Raw genomic sequence first — 6,000 nt, 5'->3', positions numbered from 1 at the left:
AGGTGAACTCCAGCGAAAGACTCACCCAATACTTGGACTTACTTATTCTTTGATTTTTGTCTGATGTCTCATTTTAAAGAATATCTTTCGTTTATTCTTTGGCAATTCATGCATGTACCTTTGTCACACCCAACTTCCCCTCCCACTCTCCCGCCATACCCCTCAACATGTTTCCTTCCTTCCTTCCTTCCTTCCTTCCTTCCTTCCTTCCTTCCTTCCTTCCTTCCTTCCTTCCTTCCTTCCTTCCTTCCTTCCCTCCCTCCCTCCCTCCCTCCCTCCCTCCCTCACTCCCTCCCTCCCTCCTTCCCTCCCCTTCTTCCTTTCTTCCTTCAACACATTGAGTCCAGTCAGTGCTCCCTGCTCTCACCCAATACTAACGTCATTTTAAAAGGCCTGCCCATGTTGGCTATTGGTGACCTACTTTGCCTTCTATCTCGATCCTGCTAAACGAGAAAGCAGATATCTGGGAGTGCTCTAGCAGACTGCTCAATCTTACCATTTCTGCACAACCTTCTCTATTGAACTCTGGCTTTTTTGAAAGCAAGCTCCCTTGGGTTGGTATCTCCTATCACGTTTAGCATAATGCTTGACACGCAACAGGTGCTTGATTTCTTTGAATGACTGTAAGCAGCAATTGTGGAAGCAAAATTGGCCCTTCAATCTACCAAACTCTAAATCCATACAAAACGGCGGCGGGGGGGGGGGGGGGGGGAGACTAGCCTAATTCAATTACTTTATTACGCTCAATTCTGTCAAGTCTGGGGAATTCGGAAGCACAAATTTCACAGAGATCAAGGGGCAAGGCATGGTAGGTGATGTACTTAACTAACATTTAGCAATCTGGTTTTACCTTCATTTCTGAGAAACAACATCCCCGTGGCTCTAGAGCCCTTTAAATATGGTGGCCATTTCCTCAGATTTTTCTGGCTCAGAGCCTCACTTTTGTGTAGGGGTTTGGCAGAGCTCATCTTCGCAGCCCGGGGACTGCGGAGAACTTGGGTGGCGTGTGGCGGTGGCCGCGCGTGGTTGCCCGCTCGCCGCACCGCAGCAAGCTGCACCGACCACGCCGCGGGCACGGGAGTCCACACACCCGACGGCTCCAGCAGAGCGCGGCGAGGGCGTCCCGGGCGGGTGAGCCGGAGCAGAGCGGGTGGCGGCAGCTGCCCCGCCCATCGGGCCGTGCGCCCCGCCCACGCGTGCAGGGAGGAGCCGGAGCGGAGTGGGGAGGAGAGGTCGGGCGGTCCCGGAGCGCAGAGACCGGCTCTTTGGCTGCGGCGGAGGCGGCGGCGGCGGCGGCAGTGGCAGCGGCGGGTGAGTGAGTGCCAAGCGTTCGCCGGGAACCGGGCCGCGGGGACCCAAACAGGACGGGGCGGGGCGCCTCCACTTCGGGGCCACGAGCGGGTCCCGAGAGTCGACCGCGGGCTGGAGCGAGGGAGCGAAGGAAGGAAGCGCGGGCTGCGGGCACCCTGGGCCGCGGGAGGGGAGTGGGAGCGAGGCCCGCCGCGGCCCACAGACGCGAGAGCCCGGGACAAGAGCGACCCCCGAGGCTGTGTCTCTGCTGCCACCCAGCCCGGCCTCGACCCGCCTGCGGGAGGTCACCGGGAGTCACTGCTCAGCTCGCGGCGGTGCGGGAGGAGCGGCTCGGGGCGGCCACGCACACCCCTCCTCTGCCCGCGCGGGTCTCCGGACGCGCGTGGGCTGGCAGCCTCGGTGTTCAATCCGCACAGAAGGGTGGCGGCGGGGAAGGAGAGGATCGTGGAGAGACCTCGGGTGACACTCCACGAGGGACCCTGCGAGGGTGACTCAAACAGGAAGGTCGGAGTTCATACTTGAGCCCTGCGTGATTTATTTCTTTTTTAAATGTAGCGCCGTACGCTTAGCCTGTGGGTTAGAGAAACTCGTTTTTATTTTAGTAAGGGCCTGCCAATTAAACCTCATTTTAAGACGCCATTGCTATTGTCTGCTGACACTCATTTATCCTGGCTGTGGATATCTTGTAAACTTGACTTAAATCATTCATAACTTTCTCAAATGGAGCCGTGATTCTTGTTAAACTTTGAGCAACTGGAAATCAGCTGGAAGGATCTGCCCAGGCCTGTGGTCTCGTGGTCCTGTGCGGGCGTGGCTGTGCACAAACAAGTGGGTAGGAAAGGAAGCAGCCCCATGCCTGTGCTGGAGGGGAGGTCTATGCCCATGTGCCAGGGCACGTTTAACCGCGGCTCCCAGTGGAAACACTGGGGATGTCTTAGGCCTTGTTGGACAGACTTCACATGATTCGCCTCATTCCGGTCAGTTATTTCCTCTCCCCTCGGCTGTCTTTGGACACTGTTTATATTTCCTGGGGCGGTCGTAGCGTCTCCTGAATAGATTGTCTATAATGAATCTTTTGGATGTTGTCAGAGCCAGGCGCTGTGTCTGTGTGTTCTCAATTTTTAAAGCAATAGCTTGGGTTTGTTTTTAGAATGTTGGTCACCCTGCTGCACCAGTGCTTGGCACTTCAGACCATGGATGTAAATTACCACTGGATTCCAGCCCTTTCCCAGGGAACGGGGGAAAACAGGCCCCTCTAGAATGGTGGAGTTAAATCTACTGTTGTCAAGCAGTCACTTTCAAGTAAGGAGGTCCCCGTGTTTTAGAACAAAAATGTATATGTCAACAAGACCATTTTTCCAGTAAATAAACTCATGGTTCTCACATATTTTAAATTTCTCTTTATTTTTGCGTGTTTCATACATATGTACCCCCTTACTCTCTTTCAACCTCCTCCCACTGACCACCCCTTCCTCCCAACCACATTTTAAAAAGCGATCAATTGTTGATTGCTAAGTGGAGTTTTAGATAAAATGTTCCTTAGCAGTCAGCTAAACACCAGAAAGCTGTGGGTCAAGGCCAGTGAATGCTGAACAGTAGCTAAGACGACGCGTTTGTATTCAACACAAGCGTTTGTATTCTATTCTGCTAGGTGTAGAACCCCAGGACGGTGCACAGCACTTAGATTTGTATAGAACTGGGTGAAAATGAGGATTTGTGCTTCACAAGAGACAGCAAGTGTGTTATGGAAAGGCAGTGTACTCACCTGTGCAGAAAGTTCTGAGCTTATTTGAAAGACAAATTCTCGTGACGGTTGGGTTGCTGATGTCACAGAGCATGCCTGGTCATCTGGTTGTGAGAGCGAAGGGCTTTCAGAATAAAAGAGAACTCCGGAAAAGTTAGCTATGACATCTCTTACTATGCTGGGTTTTCATTAGGTGGCTTTTTTGTTATTGTTGTGTGTTTGTTTGTTCCATTTTAGTATAAGCCTTACCTAGGAAGGTCAATTCTAGAAGCAATTCCACAGAGGTTTACTGTGTAGGATTTCTTGATAGGCCAGCATGAGAATAGTATTTAGCCCTTTTCAATCCGTCTTATAAAATAGGAGTAATAGTGGTCTCAATTTCTAGAGTGTCAATGAAAGTGTTGCAGCTAGTCTTTGGAAAACAGTCTGAAACTAACCTATGGTAAGTGCTTAGAATGGCCACTTTTTCTTTTTTAACCTAATTTACTCAGCAGGATACTGGGTAAGTTATGATAACTAGAACCTTCTGGAAATGCCAGGTATCACAGTTTTAAATTCCAAAGAATGATGAATGTTGGCATGGTAACTCACATCTGTAATCTTATTGGCAAAAAGGAGGCAGGAGAATTGCTGTGAGTTCAAACCCAGTCTAGACAACATAGTAAGTTACAGGCTATCCTAGACTAGAGCAAGATCTTGCTCAAATAATTAGAAAGTTGACCAGATATTTGTGTGTGTGTGTGCATGTGCGTGTAAATATGTTTTAAGCTTGTCCTATTTCTGCCATAGTAGTACAAATAATAATGATTGATGGATCAATAATTTTAATATGCTTTTGGTGTTGTTAAATGTGTACTATTTTAGGGCTAGGCAATTAGGAACATAAGTTAACTTAAATTTAAAGAGAGATTTTATTTCAAATAGTTATATTTATTAACCTTGGCTAGGAAATTAAATCAAAAACAGAAGCAGCATTTTTCTTTAACCAAGTATGACTTTTAAAGTCTGAAGAGATGTGATCCAAGAGTATGTTGATGTTTGCTCTTGTGTGTATGACTGTCCAAGGCCAGCAGATAAACCATGAAGAAGTGGGGACTAATTGTGTTTATTTTTGTCACAGTGCTTGGTTAGTTACTTCAGGGAATGAACTCATCAAGTCACTAAATCATTTGCTAAAATTTTCAAAATTGAAAAAAGTTTTTACTTTAAAAACACCCCCCCCAGCACCTGCTTTTTCTTTAATACTGACCAGATGCATAGTGTCAAATTAGTCCAGGTTGTAGCTCATGTCAGTGGTAGAGACACAGAGATACTAGTTTATAATAGTTTATAATGATCTCAGTATGACGGGTACAGTGTTCAGTATGAATTGTTTGGGGCCCATGACACTGTGCCCTGTTGTAGTGAAAGACTTGATTGAATAAATTATTGCTTGCTTTTATTCCTAGAACATTACAGCATAATGATGGGTTGTTGATCATGTTTTATTCCTAGGTGTGTAGATCAGATGAGTTGGTTAACTTCTCTGTGCTTTTATTGCGGTTGTGAGGAAAAAATGAATTTGTCTACATAGACCTTGTGGAACATTGCCTGACACATAGACTATATTCAATAAGTGTTAACATTAATACATTTTTTTTTTTTTTTTGGTTTTTCGAGACAGGGTTTCTCTGTAGTTTTGGTGCCCGTCCCGGAACTAGCTCTTGTAATACATTTTTGTACAGATAATGAACGTGTATTACTTTTAAAACAGGAAAATTACCTTACAAAATTTTCATATTTCTCTCAAATCCAAAAAGGCTATTATTATTCAAAACATCCTGCCAACTTGTACTTAATAAGAGACTATGCAGTGATTAGGCAATAGTGTTAGGTCTCTTAAATATGAAATTGGTTGTGTTATCAACCTATTCAGCAAATGGATTTTAGATCTTAATTTCATTTTCCTTTCTAATTGGTAATTCATGCGTGAAGTCTTTTAGGTTGCACAGTTGGAAGACAGGTACAAATATAGCGCATTACTGACAATGGCAGCTCGATGTATATTTTTGTAAAGGCTTGAAGGAAATCCAGACAAATGATGCCTCCTTTTTCTCCCAGTAAGCATGCACATATAACAAATCATCTGTGATAGTTGCTCAAAATAAATTCTGCTCTATAACCACATTTAGCAGAATGTTGTTGCCCTGGAAAAAAAAAAAAAAAACACCAACTTTGGTGACATATGAATGCCATCAAATTAAGTGTCCAAGTCTTTGCAGTAAATGGGAAGCCCTACAAAAGATTTTAGGTTTATCTTCATAAGAGATACTGTGTGTGTGTGTGTGTGTACACGCGTGTGCGTGTTACTAGTGATTGAATCAAGGCCTTATATATGCTAGAAGGTTCTGTATATGACTGCGCAGTCATGGGCCTCATACTGCTACCTGCCAAGTACTGCGGTGATGGATCTCTGCTGCCCTAAGAGAGATAAGAAAGAGCTGCATATACACCAAGTCTGAATTCACAGAAGTTGGTACCTTCTACATCTAGGTCTTCTGCCTTGACAAGCTGCATCTATAGAGCACCTCCAGTCTGTCCTGAATGACAGGAATGAGGAAGGAAACAGGAACACTGGATAAACAAAATATAGTTGCAGCACAGCTGAGTGTTTCTTGCCGTTAAGCGGCCATACACCTTGGGCCCTTTCTAAATCTTTTCTGAGTCCAGAACTTGCTCAGTTCTCACCGAGGTCCACATGAATCTAGTGTTCCTTAAGTGTCCAAACCTCCTGTGGTAGAGCAATTTTTTCTCCAGAGTTGCCGTAATCCCATATCTGATTCAGCACTTTGCCAAGAGTCGTAGGAGAGACCCATACAGGCAAAGGAGAGAGTAGAGGACTTAATGGCGTGTGTGTGTGTGTGTGTGTGTGTGTGTGGTGTGTTTACATTGGTAAGCTGTAAATC

At 45.9% G+C, this 6,000-nt stretch overlaps 1 protein-coding gene across 2 annotated transcripts in view; it reads left to right on the top strand.

The window, feature by feature from the left end:
* Positions 1–1,205: 1,205 nt before the first annotated feature.
* Gng12 (G protein subunit gamma 12) overlaps positions 1,206–6,000 on the top strand; it is a 103,120-nt gene continuing 98,325 nt past the window's right edge. For both annotated transcript variants that reach the window (XM_057786551.1, XM_057786538.1), the window contains exon 1: positions 1,206–1,311. The gene's annotated coding sequence lies outside the window, so the exon portion shown is untranslated. The remainder of the gene's footprint in view (positions 1,312–6,000) is intronic.

Source organism: Chionomys nivalis, chromosome 1 (genome assembly GCF_950005125.1).
Source record: "Chionomys nivalis chromosome 1, mChiNiv1.1, whole genome shotgun sequence".
Classification (NCBI taxonomy): domain Eukaryota; kingdom Metazoa; phylum Chordata; class Mammalia; order Rodentia; family Cricetidae; genus Chionomys; species Chionomys nivalis.
Note: the sequence above shows the minus strand (reverse complement) of the source record. Positions and strands in the feature narration are given on the sequence as shown.